This window comes from Carcharodon carcharias, chromosome 6, assembly GCF_017639515.1.
Source record: "Carcharodon carcharias isolate sCarCar2 chromosome 6, sCarCar2.pri, whole genome shotgun sequence".
NCBI classification, from domain to species: Eukaryota; Metazoa; Chordata; class Chondrichthyes; order Lamniformes; family Lamnidae; genus Carcharodon; species Carcharodon carcharias.
The window spans coordinates 46,572,859-46,590,713 of NC_054472.1; the positions used below are offsets into that span (position 1 = coordinate 46,572,859).

A 17,855-nucleotide genomic window follows, 5' to 3' on the forward strand; every position below is an offset into this window, starting at 1 on the left:
TAATTGTCCATGAGCATTCATGACTGGATGTGGCAGGACTGCAGAGCTTAGATCTGATCCGTTGGAACCGCTTAGCTCTGTGTACCATTTGCTGCTTATGCCATTTGACACGCAAGTAGTCCTGTGTTGTAACTTCACCAGGTTGACAGCTCATTTTTAGGTAGGCCTGATGCTGCTCTTGGCATGCTCTCCTGCATTCTTCATTGAGACAGGGTTGATCCTTTGGCTTGATTGTAATGGTAGAGTGGGGGATAAGCTTAGCCGTAAAATTGCAGATTGTGATTGAATCCGACTCTGCTGCTGCAGTTGGCCCACAGAGCCTCATGGATGCCCGGTCTTGAGATGCTAGATCTGTTTAAAATCTATCCCATTCAGCACAGTGGTAGTGCCACACAATGCGATGGAGGGTATCATCAATGTGAAGGTGGGACTCCATCTCCACAAGGACTGTGCGATGGTCACTCCTACCAATACTGTAATGGAGAGATCCATCTGTGGCAGGCAGGTGAGGTCAAGTATGTTTTTCCTTCTTGTTGGTTCCTTCATTACCTGCTGCAGACCCAGTCTAGCATTTAGGATTTGTTCAGTTCGATCTTTGCTGGTGCTATCGAGCCACTCTTGGTGATGGACATTTAAGTCCCCCACCAGAGAACATTCTGCGCCCTTGCCATCCTTAGTGCTTCCTCCAAATGGTGTTCAACATGGATCCATACTGATTAATCAGCTGAGGGGCTGAATTTTTCAAAGTGGTCCACAACTAATACTAGAATAAGTAGCTTGTATTTAGCTGTTTTAATTTTCTCTCTATTCTTGAACAGAAGTATTGCACTAGTTACTTCAATGTTCTCCTTCACAATATGCAACTTAAAGCAGGTTCAATATATTGAATTCAGAGCATGTGCTATCTTCTGTCTGACTTCAATAGCTATGGGCAAATGGTATCAAGACAATCAAGTTCCACAATTTTTTTCAGAACCAGTTCTTTTTGCAGTCACCTCTAATAATCTTCCACATTCTCCTCTAATGCACCTACATTATTACAATCAGTTTCCAGAATAAAACAAAGCAACATTTCAAATATTTTTCATAACTTAATTCGTCATGAAATTTTTTTGATGACTGTGCAATCCCATATTTTGAATCTAGCCTTCTGCATTTGATATAAAAGGTAATAGTTTGCATTACATTAACTACTAACCTTTTGTTTGCATTTCCTTTTCACCCCTCTCATCTTCATTTTTGTTTCTTTGTTGCACCCTATATTACTCAAGAATTTCTTTAACATTGTTGGCCCTAGTTTTGAAGTTTCAGGTGAATTTTAATCTCCCTTCAATTAATGGAACTGTAATCTTTGATGCACCCTTTTTGCCTAAATCGATACAATAAAAAAACAAAAAATGCACATTTATGCAGTAGCCCAAAGTGTTTCACAGCCAATTAATAACTTTTGAAGTGTACATACGATTATGATATTTTTGGCTACAATTCTGTTTTGTTTGTTGAAGATTCCACATTATTGGTTCATCACCCCATTTACAAACTCCTCTGTCCAATTAATTTGGGTTAGATCCCATTAATCACCAATTTTCATCAATTTCCGGTTAGCACAGTGCCTTTATTATCCTCTTCTGTTTTTATTTTGAACTTATTTGAGGCTACTCTTTCCCATTTGCTCTCCCAAAGCTGCACTTCCCAAAGTTATCAAAATATTTCTTTCCTGGTTGATCAATTAACATGCTGATCTAGGAAGAGTTTTAGCCACTTATAACTTCTTTCACAGTGTATCTTCAGATATATCTTGGGATAAATAAGATCACCCAAAATTCTTGTCCTGTTTTTCTTAACTGTCTGAATTGTTTATAGATGTCTCCTCCTAACTCATCTCTGGCAGCTAGTAATGAGTACCAGGAATGGTGCCATTTCAAATCCCCTGCAACATACCATATCTGCACGATCGCCCATTTTTTCCCTAGCACTTCTGGAAGTGTTACAACCAGGAATACTATGTTCCCAAATCCAAACTTAAGTTAATACAGTTAACGCTAACTCTGCTTACCTCTCCACAGAGGTTGCCTGACCTTCTGAATATTTCCAGCCTTTTCTGTTTTTATGACATCTTATGTAATTGTGACAAAGGTAAACTTTCCCTCCACGTCCTTCTCGACCCGTCTGCAACCTTTGATCGGTAGACCCCACTATTCTCCACAAGGCCTCTCCACTGCTGTCCAGCTGGGAAGGATTGCTCTCAGGTAGTTCCATTCTTATATATCTAATCGCAGCCAGAGAATAATTTGCCATTGTTTTCCGTCCCCACTCCAAATTTCGTCCCCTACTCTCCCGGACAACAGTCTGAGATCAAGCCTGTCTGTTCACAACCTCCATGTCACACTTCATCCTGAGATGAGCTCCTGACCTCATTCATACCATATCGAAGACCACCTACTTCCACTTACTGAACATCACTCAACTTCGTCCTGCCTCGGCTCATCTGCTGCTGAACCCTTCATCCATGCCTTCTTTACCGCTAGATGCAATTATTCCAAATTCTCATCTTTGTTTTCAAATCCCTCCATGGCCTTGCCCCTTCCTAAATCTGTAATCTCTTCAAACCCAACTACCCTGTGGGATATCTACACTCCTCTAATTCAGGCCTCTTGTGCATCCAAATCATAATTACTCCACCATTGGTGGCCATGCTCTCGGTGGCTTAGACCCCAAGCTCTGGAATTCCCTCCCTACACTGCTCCAACTCTATTTCCCCCTTTAAGACACTCCTTAAAACGACTTCCTTGACCAAGCTGTTGGTCACCTTACTTCATATCTCCTTATATGGCTCAGTGTCATACTCGTTTTGTAATGCTCTTCTGAGGGGCCAAGACCTTTCCTTAGGTTAAAGGCGTTATATAAATATAAGCTGTTGTTGTTTTATTTAAGGATTAGGGCTCTTCCCATTGAGTACAGTTAACAAACTGAATGCCAACAAATGGATTTCATTTTAAAAACTTAAAAAAAGATGAACACTGGAAGGTAATAGCCAAGATCGTTCGAGGGCAATGAAAAAGCATCAAAAGCAAAGGCATGCAGGAACTTGCATGTCCAAGGTGAAGATGAATGGGAAAAGATTCATGAAGAAGGAAAAGAAAACTAAACAAAAAATTGTTTTTTGAAATCAAAACAGAAAATACCAGACACAGACAGATCTTTCCGTATCTGAAAATAGATTAGAAAAGCCAATGCAGGCGTAAAGATTGTCCTTAAAAATGCATTTGGACATGAGATTAAAAAGAGAGATTGGTCAGAGGAAAATGAAATGGAACAGGAAGAGGAATTGGGTGGCCGAATATTCCCCATTCAAGAAAAAAGGGAGACAGCAGGAAGCTTTAGGCCAATTAGCTTAATTTCTGTCATAAGAACTTAAGAACTAGGAGCAGGAGTAGGCAATTTAGACCCTCAAGCCTGCCCCGTCATTCATTACAATCACGGCAGTTCTCATTTCAGCCTCAACTCCAATTTCCCGTCCTCTCCCTTTCAACCCATTACTAATTTCCTCCTTAAATTTATTCAGCGTCCCGGCATCCACTGCACTTCTCTGACGTTGTGAATTCCACAGATTCATGACCCTTTGAGAAAAGTAATGCCCGCTCATCTCTGATTTAAATCTACCATCCCTTAGCCTAAAACTATGGCCTCTTGGTCTAGAATGCCCCAGAAGGGGAAACATCCGCTCCACATCTACTTTGTCTATCCCCTTAGCATCTTGTTTACCTCAATTAGATCTCCTCTCATCCTTCTAAACTCTAGCGAGTATAGGCCTAAACTGCTCAATCTCTCATAAGACAAGTCCCGCATCTCTGGAATCAATCTAGTGAACCTCCTCTGAACAGCCTCCAGTGCAACTACATCCTTCCTCAATTAAGGGGAACAAAACTGTGCACAGTACTCCAGGTGCAGTCTCACCAATGCCTCGTTCAGTTGCAACAACAATTCCCTATTTTTATACTCTAGTCCTTTAGCAATAAATGCCAAAATTCCATTTGCCATCCTTATTACCTGCTGTACCTGCATACTAGCTTTCAGCGATTCATGCACGAGGATACCCAGATCCCTCTGCACTGAAGCATTCTGAAGTTTCTCTCCATTTAAATAATAAGTCGCCTTTTTATTCTTCCGACCAAAATGGAATACCTCACACTTATCCACGTTAAACTTCATCTGCCAAATTCTGGCCCATTCACCTAAGCTGTCCATATCCATTTGTAAATTTCTTATTTCTTCATTGCAACTTGCTTTCTCACCAAAACAAAAACAGAAACAGGAATACCTGGAAAAACTCAGCAGGTCTGGCAGCGTCGGCGGAGAAGAGCACAGTTGACATTTCGAGTCCTCATGACCCTTCAACAGAACTAAGTAAAAATAGGAAAGTGGTGAAATATAAGCTGGTTTAAGGAGGGGGGGGTGTTGTTAGGACAAGCAGACAATAATAGGTGGAGATAACCAAAAGATGTCACAGACAAAAGGACAAAGAGGTGTTGAAGGTGGTGATAGTATCTAAAGGAATGTGCAAATTAAGAGTAGAGAGCAGGACAGACAAGGTACAGATAGTCCTAGTGGGAATGGGGTGAAATAATACTAAAAGGGCATAAAAGGTAGAGATAAACAATGCGTGGAAGTACATTTAAAAATAATGGCAATAGTTGGGAAAAGAAAAATCTATATAAATTATTGGAAAAAACAAAAAGGAGGGGGAAGAAACGGATGGAGGAGGGAGTTCAAGATCTAAAATTGTAGAATTCAACATTCAGTCCGGAAGGCTGTAAAGTGCCTAGTCAGAAGATGAAGTGCTGTCCCTCCAATTTGAGCTTCACTGGAACAATGCAGCAAGCCAAGGTCAGACATGTGGGCATGAGAGCAGGGTGGAGTGTTGAAATGGCAAGCGACAGGGAGGTCCGGGTCATGCTTGCGGACAGACCGAAGGTGTTCTGCAAAGCGGTCACCCAGTCTGCGTTTGGTCTCTCCAATGCAGAGGAAACCGCATTGGGAACAACGAATGCAGTAGACTAAGTTGAGGGAAGTGCAAGTGAAATGCTGCTTCACTTGAAAGGAGTGTTTGGGCCCTTGGACGGTGGGGAGAGTGGAAGTGAAGGGGCAGATGTTGCATCTTCTGTGTTAGCAAGGGAAGGTGCCGTGGGAGGGGGTTGAGGTGTAGGGGGTGATGGAGGAGTGGACCAGGGTGTCATGGAGGGAACAATCCCTACCGAATGCCAACGGGGGGTGAAGGGAAGAAGTGTTTGGAGGTGGCATCATGCTGGAGTTGGCGGAAATGGCAGAGGATGATCCTTTGAATGCGGAGGCTGGTGGGGTGATAAATGAGGACAAGAGGGACCCTATCATGTTTCTGGGAGGGAGGAGAAGGCGTGAGGGCGGATTCGCAGGAGATGGGCCAGACACGGTTGAGGGCACTGTCAACTAGCGTGGGTGGAAAACTTCGGTTAAGGAAGAAGGAGGACATGTCAGAGAAACTGTTTTTGAAAGTGGCATCATCAGAACAGATGCGATGGAGGCGAAGGAACTGAGAGAATGGGATGGAGTCCTTACAGGAATTGGGGTGTAAGGAGCTGTAGTCGAGGTAGCTGTGGGAGTCAGTAGGCTTGTAATGGATATTGGTGGACAGTCTATCACCAGAAATTGAGACAGAGAGGTCAAGGAAGGGAAGGGAAGTGTCAGAGATGGACCACGTGAAAATGATGGAGGGGTGGAGATTGGAAGCAAAATTAATAAATTTTTCCAGGTCCCGATGAGAGCATGAAGCAGCACCGAAGTATCGGAGAAAGACTTGTGGAAGGGGGCTGGAGTAGGACTGGAACAAGGAATGTTCCAGATACTCCATAAAGAGACAGGCATAGCTGGGGCCCATGTGGGTACCCATAGCCACACCTTTTACTTGGAGGAAGTGAGAGGAGTTGAAGGAGAAATTGTTCATGTGAGAACAAGTTCAGCCAGATGAAGGAGAGTAGTGATGGATGGGGATTGTTCGGGCCTCTGTTCGAGGAAGAAGCAGAGACCCCTCAGGCCATCCCGGTGGGGGATGGAGGTGTAGAGGGATTGGACATCCATGGTGAAGAGGAGGCGGTTGGGGCCAGGGAACTTGAAATTGTTGATGTGACGTAAGGTGTCAGAGGAATCACGGATGTAGGTGGGAAGGCACTGAACAAGGGGAGAGAGAAGGGAGTCAAGATAGCGAGAAATGAGTTCCGTGGGGCAGGAACAGGCTGACACGATCGGTCTGCTGGGACAGTCCTGTTTGTGGATTTTGGGTATGAGGTAGAAGCGGGCCGTCCGAGGTTGGGAGACTATGAAGTTGGAAGCTGTGGAAGGAAGATCCCCAGAGGAGATGAGGTCAGTGACAGTCCTGGAAACAATGGCTTGATGTTCAGTGGTGGGGTCATGGTCCAGGGAGAGGTAGAAGGAAGTGTCTGTGAGTTGACGCTCAGCCTCCACGAGGTAGAGGTCAGTGCGCCAGACAACAACAGCACCACCCTTGTCAGCGGGTTTGATGACAATGTTAGAGAACGGAGTGCAGCAAGTTCAAAGAGAGACAGGTTAGAATGGGTGAAAGGAGCAGAGAAATTGAGACGACTAATGTCAGGCCGACAGTTCTCAATGAAAAGATCAAGAGAAGGTAAAAATACAGAGGGAGGGGTTCAGGTGGGGGGAGAATATTGGAGGTGGGTAAAAGGATCCGTTGAACAGGGTGGGGACTCCTGCCCAAAGAAGTGAGCACGGAGACAAAGGCGGAGGACGAAGAGTTCTGCATCGTGCCGAGCCCGAAATTCATTGAGATGAGGGCGTAAGGGTATGAAACTAATCCTTTGCTGACCACTGAACGTTCAGCGTCGGAGAGGGGAAGGTCAGGGGGTATAGTGAATACACGGCCGGGGCTGGGATTGGAAGACGGGATGGGGACAGAGGGACAGGCAGGGGTGGAGGGTCTTGGATGGATGTTGGTGTCGATGAGTTGTTGGAGCTTGCGTTCCTTAGCACTTGAGAGAAAGAGAAAAAGTTTCTTATTGGGGCGTTGGATGAGATGAAGAATAAAATGAAACTGGGAGCACACGCAGCTTTAAAAAAGGGTGCGGCGGTGCTGCTGGAGGGAGAGGTGGCTTTCCCACCTATTTTGGTGTCATCTGCAAATTTAGCTATAGTACTTTCTATCCTTGAATCCAAGTCATTAATATAGATTGTAAATAGTTGGGGCCCAAGGACCGAACCCTGTGGCTCCCCAGTAGTTACAGCTTGCCATCCAGAAAAAGACCCATTTATCCTGACTCTCTGCTTTCTGTTGGTTAGCCAATCCATTGGGAAAATGCTGGAATCCCTTATAAATAAAGTAGGAGCAGAGCACTTAGAAAATCAAAATACTATCAGGCGAGGTCAACGTAGTTTTATGAAAAACAAAAACCGAATTACCTGGAAAAACTCAGCAGGTCTGGCAGCATCGGTGGAGAAGAATAAAGTTGACGTTTCGAGTCCTCATGACCGTTCAACAGAACTTGAAACGTCAACTTTATTCTTCTCCGCCGATGCTGCCAGACCTGCTGAGTTTTTCCAGGTAATTTGGTTTTTACTTTGGATTTCCAGCATCCGCAGTATTTTGTTTTAATCATATGGTTTTATGAAAGGGAGCTTGAGTTTGAAAAACTTATTCTTTGACAAATTTGAAGAATGGCTACTTAACAGGAAACAGACAGTCAGAATAAATGAGTCAGTTTCAGGTTCGCAAGCTGCAACTAGTGGAGTGCACAGGAATCAGTGCTGAGGTCTTTACTTACTATCCATATTAATGACTTAGAAAAAGGGGCAAAATGTATTATAGCCAAACTGCTAACAATACAAAGATGGTTAGAAAAGCAGATCATGAGGAGAACACAGTCTGCAAAGGGCAAGAAGAATACCTCATTTTAAGTGGGCACTTTTCTGAAAGCTGTTGCTTAAAATAAAACTACTTATGTTAAAGCAGCTTTTCCCATTTAAATGCATGTAATGTCAGGAAATGCGTCCCTGATCCAAGATTTACGGCCCCAATACATGAAAAGTACCTTATTTATAAACTGGAAGTAGATAAAACAGATCACATGACATATAATTCAAACAAAGAGTTAACGCTCACCATCAATGAGGTGGGAAGGAGTTACTGGGAGACCGAAGACAGGCTTACCTCCTGTATTACTTTTTTCTCTGAAGAATGCTCGAACAGATTGTAGAAACTTGAGGGAGGCCTGGGGCCGCAAACAGGGAATGGGAGATTGGGGAAGGCTCAGAGCTAATAGAGATGGAGTTTGGGAAGTGAATATGAGGGAGCTTGGGCTGCTAAGTGGGGAATGGAGTTTGGAGGATGGAGTGTGGGGGAATGGGAAATTTCACGGCCGCTGCTCCTTTTCTGGCCACAGCCGATCAGCACGACACATTCAAACCCAGCCCCAAGTAACAGCTGCCTCCTCCCTCCCTCCAAGACGGGGTCAGAGAGTCTGCTCCGGTCTCCACCTCCAGCCTGCTTATCTTTGGGATTGGATGGGACATGCTTAAACTCTCCTCTCCCAGAGACAGGCACCACAGCCACTCAGCTCCAAGATTAAATAGAGTACCCAGCCAGGCCAGATCACATCAACTACCACAGGAAAGGGAGAAACAAAGGAAGGACGAGAGCAAAGGTAAATAAACCACCTGTGCAATACAGTGAGTCAATGTAGCTTCAAAATGTTTCATCACTGTTTACTATATTTTGAACTAGTTGGTATCTGCTTAATTGGCGCACAGTTATTTCCATCTCTCAACTGACATTTTGCTTCTCCCTATATTGGGAAATAGTTCCTTCCTTTTTTATTCACAAACCTCCTGAAGTTTAATTCTCCTGGATTATTTTGTGCAAAACATTTGGCCTTTCTGGATTCTTTTTTTATTTCAAACTTTTGCTTTTTTATTTCTTTCCTTAATTTTGATTGGTCCAATGGTTGGATTATTCTGATTGGCTAAGTGGACTGATCGATAGGTCAGAAATGTTGGCAAATTATGTTATAATGGGGCAAGTGGTACATAAAAATGATTAAACAGGTCGTAATTTCTTAACTATGTTATAACAAAACCAGATTGTTTGGGACGACTTAAACTGGGATATTGCTGTATAGATAGGTTTGTAGGTTCAGGGAGTGGGCAAAAATTTGGCAAATGAGTACAATGTGGGAAAATGTGAGCTTGCCCACTTTGGCAGGAAAATATTAAAGCAGAAAGCTATTTTAATGGAATGAGACTGCAGATTGCTGCAGAACAGAGGGATCTTGGTGTCTGTGAACACGAATCACAAAAGCTAGCATGCAAGTCCAGCAAGTAATTAGGAAGCGAAGTGTGGAATGTTGGCCTTTATTGCAAAGGGGAGGGAGTCTCAAAGTACGGAAGTGTTGCTACAACTGTATAGGGCATTGATGAGATCACACCTGAAGTACTGTGTATAGTTTTGGTCTCATTACTTGAGAGAAACACTTGCATGGAGACAGTTCAGAGAAGGTTCACCAGGCTGATTCCTAGGATGAAGGGGTTGGTCTTATTAAAACAAAAGTTGAGCCCATACTCATTGGAGTTTAGGAGGATGGGAGGTGATCTTCAAATATATATGATTCTGAGGGGCTTGACAGGACAGATGCTGAGCAGATGTTTGCAAAGTAGTTTCAAAACTAGAGGTCTCCCATTTAAGATAGAGATGAGGAGGAATTTCTTCTATCAGAGGGTTGTTGACCATTGGAATAATCTCAAGTGAGCAGTGGAGGTTGGGTCATTCGATATATTCAAGGCTGACAGATTTTAAATTTACAAGGGAGTCTGAGGCTATTGGGACATGCAGGAAAGGGGAATTGAAGCCAATGATCTTAATTGAATGGTGCAGCAGGCTCGAGGGGCCAACTGGCCTGCAACTGCTCCTATTTCTGACATTATCAAAGAACGTCAGTCCAGAGGCAAATGAAACTCAAGGCCACAAGGAACAGAGCTTCTTTTGCATTTGCCTCTTTCATCTTGTCCACTAAAGTTGCTGTCCTTTAGCTTTTTTGTTTTCAGTTGTGTATTCACAACAGTCACACCTCTTTTTCTGATGTGCTTGCAGCTCCAATTCATTCCAGATGGATTCCAGCAAGGTTTCAGCGTTCCTTTGAGTGTGATTTCAATTGTCATGAGGAGGTCCAATGTTCCCAAGATGACTGTTGTTGTTTCTTATAGTCCACATGGGGAGCTGATGGTATTGTTGCTGAGCTAGCGATCCAAAAACCCAGGGTAATGTTCTGCGGACCCTGGTTCGAATCCCACCTTGGTAGATGGAGGAATTTGAATTCAATAAAAATCTGGAATTAAAAGTCCAATGGTGGCCATGAAACAATTGTCGATTGTTGTAAAAACCCATATGGTTCACTAGTGTCCTTAAGGAAAGGAAATCTATCGTCCTTACCTGGCCTGGCCTACATGTGATTCCAGACCCACAACAATGTGGTTGGCTCTTAAATGCTCTCTGAACAAGGACAATTAGGGATGGGCAATAAATGCTGGCCTAGCCAGCGATGTTCACATCCCATGAGTGAAAAAAAAACACACCACCACATGCTATCTCACATATCTGATCTCTCCTTTCAGCTACATCAACTTCAACCAAGTTGTTGTCGTCCTGCTCCTCCATTTCACGTCATCTATCATCTCATCCACTGAAATCTACTTGTCAATATCCGCTCCGGTTCCAACATTATCAAATCTGCTAACCAAGGGAATCTTGTTCTTGTGACAGAAGGACCTCAACTGGTAGAAGTTGATTCACATTCTCAACTTTCCTCTAGATAAAATGTATTGTTCCAGAAACCAGCCGTTTTTAATGATTATTTAAGGTATTGTAAACATACATTTAAAAAATTCTTTTATGAGATGTGAGCATCCTGGCCAGGCCAGCATTTGTTGCCCATCCCGAACTGCCCTTGAGAAGGTGGTGATGAGCTGCCTTCTTGATCCACTTCAGTCAATGTGGTGTAGGCAGACCTACGGTGCTATTACAAAAAGAGTTCCAGGACTTTGACCCAGAACTGAGATATAGTTCCAAGACAGATGGTGTGTGGCTTGAAGGGAAAATGGTGGTGTTCCCATGCCTCTGCTGCTCTTATCCTTCTAGACAGTGGCGGTCACATGTTTGTAAGGTACTGTCAAGGGAGCCTTGATAAGTTGCTGCAGTGCATCTTGTAGATGGTTCACACTGGTACCACTGTGAATGAGTGGTCGGAGGAGTGAATGTTTAAGATGGTGGATGCGTTGCCACTTAAGCAGGATGCTTTGTCCTGGATTGCGTTGAGCTTGAGTGTTTTTGAAGCCACACTCATCCAGACAAATGGGGAGTATTCCAGTGCACTCCTGAATAGTGCCTTGTAGATGGTAGAAAAGCTTGGGGAGACAAGTGGTGAGTAAGGCGCTGCAGAATTCCCAGCCTCCCACTTGCTCTTGTAGCCTCAGTATTTATAAGGCTAGTTCAGTTATGCATATGGTCAATGGCAACCCCTAACATGTTGATAATGGGAGATTCAGTGATGGCAATGCCATTGATTGTAATGGGGAGATGATTCTCTCTTGTTTGATACAATCATTGCCTAGCTCTTCTGTGGCACGAACGCTACTTGCCACTTATCAGCCCAAGCCTCAACGTTGTCCAGGTCTTGCTGCATATGTACATCGACTGCTTTAGTATTTGAGGAGTCATGAAGGTAATTAACACTGTGCATTAGCAAACATCCCCACTTCTGACCTTATGATGGAAGGAAGGTAATTCATGAAGCAGCTGAAGATGGCTGGGCCTAGGACACTACCCTGAGATGATTGACCTCCAACAATCACAACCATCTTCCTTTATGCTCGGTATGACTCCAGCCATTGGGGAGTTTTCCCCTTGATTCCCATTAACTTGAATTTTGCTGGGGCTACTTGGTTCCACACTTGGTCAAATGCTGCCTTGATATCAAGGGCAGTCAGTCTCACCTCACCTCTGGTGTTCAGCTTTTTTGTCCATGTTTGGACCAAGGCTGGAATGAGGTCAGGAGCTGAGAGATCACCTGACATCTGTCATATGCATATTTTTTTCTGTTTTATCTCACTCTCCATCTCTTTTCTCATCAAGGTAGCTCTGGATTTCTTTACCTTACCTTCCCCTGCATTGTGGGAATATACCTCACCTGTACCAAAACTATGCCCTCCTTAAAGACAGCTCAATTGAGTTACAGTTTTACCTGCGAATCTTTAATTTCAATTTGTCCGGGGAATATCCTTTCTCACCCATTGAAGTTTGCTCTTCCCCAATTACTTATTCTTCCTCGGAATTTCTCCTTGTCCTTTTCCATAGCCAACCTATAATTTTTGATGCTGTGATCAGTCCTCTAAATGATTCCCTCGTGACACTTAGTCCACTTGGCCCACCTCATTCCCAAAAACAGGTCCTCATGGCCTCCATATAGCTCCAGCAACATTTCTTTTCTCTTTGGACTGCAAACATAGTGATGTAAAAACATGAACATAGTCTAGGAACTCTTGCCTCTCTCCACCCTTTACACTATCACTTTGTAAGTCTACATTAGGATAATTCTAGTCCCCCATTACAACTCCTCCATAATTCTTAACTCTTTCTGTAATTTCCTTGCAAATATATTCCTCTACAACTTTCCTACAAGTTGGTAGCATATAAAATACATCCCAGCAATGTAATGGTGCCTCTATGGTTTCTCAGCTGTAGCAAAATAGATTCTGTCTTTGACCCTCTGGAACATCATCTCTCTCCAGCACTGTAATGTTCTCCTTAATCAATACTGCTACCCCTCCTCTTTTTCTTCCCTAGCTTTCCTGAAGACCTTGTCTCCTGGAAGATTTAGTACCCAATCCTGCCCTCCTTTGAGCTATGTCTCTGTTACAGCCACATCATATTATCTCCAGGTGGCTATCTGCACCTGTAGCTCACCAACCTGATTTCCCACACTTGGCGTATTAATATACATGGCACTAATTTAGGCTTTATTATATTTCCTCTTACTCTGATCGCACCTAACATCTTACTCTTTCCTATCCTGGTGCTATCGGCCTCTCCCAATTCTCTGTGCATCTTGAAGTTCCTCTCAAATATTACTGCCTGGTTTCCACATCCCAGCCAAGTTAGTTTAAACCATTCCCAATAGCACGAGGAGATTCATCCCTGCTCAGTTCAACCGTAACCCATCCGACCAGTACAGGTCCCATATTTCCCAGAACTAGTCCAATGTCCCAGGAATCTAAAGCCTTCCTTTCTGCACTCTCTCTCCAGCCACGCATTCATCTGCTCCAACTTCTTATTTCCATATTCACTCGTGCTTGGTACCAGGATTGATCTGGGGGTTACTTATTTTTGGGGTTCTGTTTGCTAGTTTCCTTCCATGTTTCCTAAACTCTGAATTTAAAACCACATCCCTCTTCCTGCCTATGCTACTGGTATCGATGAGGGCCATGACTGCTGGCTGTTCACCCTCCTCCCTCAGAGTGTTGTACAGCCTCTTAGTGGCATAGTTGACGCTGGCACCAGGGAGGCAACATACCATCTTGGATTCATGGCTGCGGCTGCAGAAACCTATCGAATTCCCTATCACTGCTCCTTTTCTAATTGTCCTTGTGCCTCTCTGTACAGCTGAGCCAGGTGAAGTGCCATGGACTTTGCTCTGGCTGCACTCCCCAGATGAATCATCACTCTCACCAGTATTTAGAACTGGGAGTGAAATGTACTCAGGGGATTCCTGCACTACTAGTCTGGTCCTTCTTGACAGCATGTCAGTCATCTATTCTCTCTCTTCCTGCGTAGTTTCAAGAACTCAAGAAATAGGAGGAGTAGACAATATGGCCTGTTGAGCCTGGTCTGCCATTCAAGAGAGGTGAGCTTTTAACTCCAGATTTATTAATTAATTGAATTTAAATTCCACCATCTGCCATGGTGGGATTTGAACCCCTGTCCCCAAAGCATTAGCCTGGGCTTCTGGATTACTTGTGCAGTAAAAGTATCACTACTCCACCATCCCCTTGTTCCAATCCTACTGAAGACCCCCTCTGTACTCATCCTCAATTATAGTCAAAGCTATATTTTAAAAAATTACTGCCTACGTTACAATTTCCAATCATTACTCCCCTTCTTGTGCCCAACCTCTCACTTTATTTCTCTCTCTCTCGCCACCTCTTGTAATGAGCATTCCATAGACATCACTTACAGGGCCTGGGTCTTCCACTGCTATGCAAAATGTATTCCCTCTCACCCCACATTTTGAAAAGACTCTATCTTTGTCAATGACCTGCCAAGTCAATTTTTCAAAGTGCCCTCTAATTTTGTTAAGTTCCTTGTTCATGATGGATGTGGCTACTGACCAGGTCAGCTCCATTTCTCATGCCTCTGCTTTCATTTCTTCTTCGTAACAATGACAGATTACCCCCTTATCCTCAATTTGTATCCTCCTGCCCCCCAATCACATTATTTTGTAATGCCCAAAAGCACAAATCTACCTACTGATTACAACTTGCACTCCCCAATCACAAAGGACCATACCTTTATCCACCTTGCATCACTGATTTTCAGCTGCCCTTCCTCCCTAACAAACGCAACATCTTCCCACACCATTGTGCAGGGTCCCAGAGACTCCTTCCTGTGTGAGACAGTACTTTATATGTACTTCCTCCAATCCAGTGCAATGCATTTATGGTCCATACTAGTTTCCTCCACATGAGGATTCGGTGATCAATCTGCCGAGCATCTCGATCACCAATTATGTTCATGACCTCCATTTGGCTCACCATTTGATAATCCCACTTCCTTTAGTCCACTTACACTGTTACATCGACCACAAGTTTCAGGAGCAATACAATTCTCTCATTTTCTCCTCTACACTGACATCCTCTGGTTTGAAAAAAGGCTTCAAAAATTTGAAACCGTAACTGCCTCCATTTTCACCTAGTAGAGTGTGCTGAGAATATACAGTGGGTCAGAAGCATTTGGCTGAAAAGCAAACTGAGTTTATACCTCAAGTATAAATACTACATCAGAATATAGTGTTGTGAGGTCCAGGTTTGAAGGTGTTATTGGCCTGTCCTTTTAGTGCTAACATATCTGCTTTATGTTTCAAGTGCTTTCATTTATATTTTAAATTTCCTGCATTTGCAGTTATTTCCCTTTATTTCTCCAATTTTTTTGTCTCTCTCTTTCCCATGCCTTTTCATCACTTTTTCTTGTGCCTATTTGTTCCATCCATTATCTCACTGAAATAACCTTTACATATCATGTATTATGATCTGTTTAGGGACAGTAACTTTTTGTTTAAAGTAGACAAAATTTGAAATCCCAGTTACCCACTAGGGGAATAAAGCCACAAGATTCCACGGTTTTAAACACGCAAAATAAACTTTACTATGCAAAGTCAGAAAAGTGAAACAATCAACATTATCTATCTTATACACTAGCATTCAGAACGGACGAGGTAAATATGAATTAACAAGCAAATTGCGGTTGAACACACCACACTGCACGTTAAATGGCAGATGCGACAAAGTCAGATTTCTCAGCAACCCACCAGGCATCAGTTTGACCAGTGAGATTCACAAAATCTCATTAAAACTGTTTTCCTCATGAGGGAGTTCAACTTTTGACTTTCAAAGATCTAGCTTCTGAATTCCCTCAGAAGCCGCTCCGACTCAGACTGCCTCATTAACTGCTCACCTCCTGATGGTTCAATCTCTCCTCCTGAGGCTGCGTTCCATGAGATTCACAAAGCTGCATTCTCACCTCTAATTACTGGCACCCTTCCAACTATTGCACAGATAGCCATCTTTACTAAGCTGGCACTGTCCTGAGTTTCTCTGAATTCCAGTCTCCCGGCTGCACCGAACTTTAAATGGCTCCCCAGGCTTCTTCTGAGCTCTAACCCTCTTGAGTACAAAACTAGTGGCCTTCCGCCACCTTCTCAGCTCCCCAGGACTTTTCCTGAGCCCCAACAGCACCTAGTAGCTCCCAAGGCTTTTCTATGAGCTGCAAACTACACAAGGTCCAAACCACAATTCTTCTCGCTCCCAGCATACACACAGATAAACCGAAACTAGGGAACCTTCTTAAGCTCTACCCTCTATGACAACATAGCCTTTCAGGGTTCATTGAATGCTTTTAAACTAATTTAACTCTCCCAAAAAAAAGATTTCTCCAGACTGCACTTCTTTGCAAAGTGTAGACATCACATCTCCAGCTAAGTAAGCCCACTTGCTGTTTTATGGCTCTATTTCTTATTACTCTATTAAACAAACAGGGATAACCCTCTGCATTGCCATTTTCAAAATAACAATCTTCCCAGAACTAAACATTACCTCTAAATTAATACCATGAACCGTAAACTAGATATTCGTCACAAATGTTAATTTTCATCTCTTACATGCTTTATAAAAAGTTGTTTTCTGACCAGTTGATTTCTCTTTGAAAGGAATGCATATTCTTGTCCTTTACTTATTCTTCTCTCCTCTTACCCAACCAGTCTGCCTTGATTTATTTATTCTGAAGAGCTCTTTTATTATCCATTTTACAATTATCCACTTTATAATTCCAACAAACAATGCATGAAAGTTTTTTCCCTTAACAGATATTGTGAAGTTCCAGCCTTTACTGCTTTTCAGTTTGATAGCATTGTCCATGTCAAAATAATGAAGGTGGATAATGAACACACCACTGCATGATCCATGAAATCAAGATGCTTTAAAGGAAACAGCTATTTTTATTATTTTAGATTAGGTTTTATATTTCTATATTGCAGTGACTTGAGCACATGCTCAGACTAATGAAAAGCACATGTGAATTTCAGTGCTGAACATTTGTTGCCCAAGTCCTAGCAACAGTGTAGTCAGCTTGTTTAAACATTCCGTTGTAGTTTTACAATCATAAAACATTCCACATGTCCACTAGTCAAGCTACATCCAATCAAATGAGGTTTATTGCAGATTTATGGTTCAACCTGAAACAAAATTGGACTACAAATTCCACAGCACTGTGTAAGTCAATTCAGAAGTTCATAAAATCTAAGACAATTATTAACTAGATAAATGCATAACTGACCATTAAACCACAACCAAATACCACACACAAATCACATATTCAATAAATTAAAAACATACATCTTCACTATCCCCTCCACCTCTCCATATTTTTAAATCATCAATATCGACTGTCAACAAGGTGGCATTATTTCACCACCTAAAAATTCAAATTAAAAGTGAGAGGTATTAAGTGCTTTTAATTTCTTACTTGGCTGTGTGAATATGTCACTGCACTTAGTTCCTTACCTGTTTGCTGACATTGTCACGGCTGTGTCAACATGGCCCCTTAACTTGGTATCAGATTTAAACTTCCTTTGGCAAATGAGGAAAAACCACATATGGAGATCGCTAGATCTTTGTGAGAAGCTTTCTTCAAGGTCAGCAGTGAGTGCCTCGGAAAGATCTCAGCCATTGTGTACCAATTCAAATGAAACCGCTCCAAAAATTTTCAACTTAAATTTCAGGATTCTGGGATGATTTATTTTTACTCCTGAGGCCTTTTTAAAGTAAAGTCCTTGGGTACCCCCCAGAAGTCTTTCTTTTTTAAATGATGCAAGGGAAAATGACCAAATATGCAGTTATTTTTAAGGGCATGTGTTTTTGTGAGGAATAAGGAATGGATATTATTTGTGCTTTTGGAAAGATGAAACTCAGCAGAAACTCCTCACCCATAATTCCCGTGTGTAAAGCAATACAGGGGCATTTATCAGATATCA

The 17,855-nt window shown here is 42.7% G+C and overlaps 1 protein-coding gene across 4 annotated transcripts in view; it reads right to left on the reverse strand.

Annotated features, from left to right (window-relative positions):
* The window catches only part of golga4 (golgin A4), a 223,169-nt gene that overhangs the window by 96,576 nt on the left and 108,738 nt on the right, over positions 1-17,855 (reverse strand). The window lies entirely within an intron of this gene.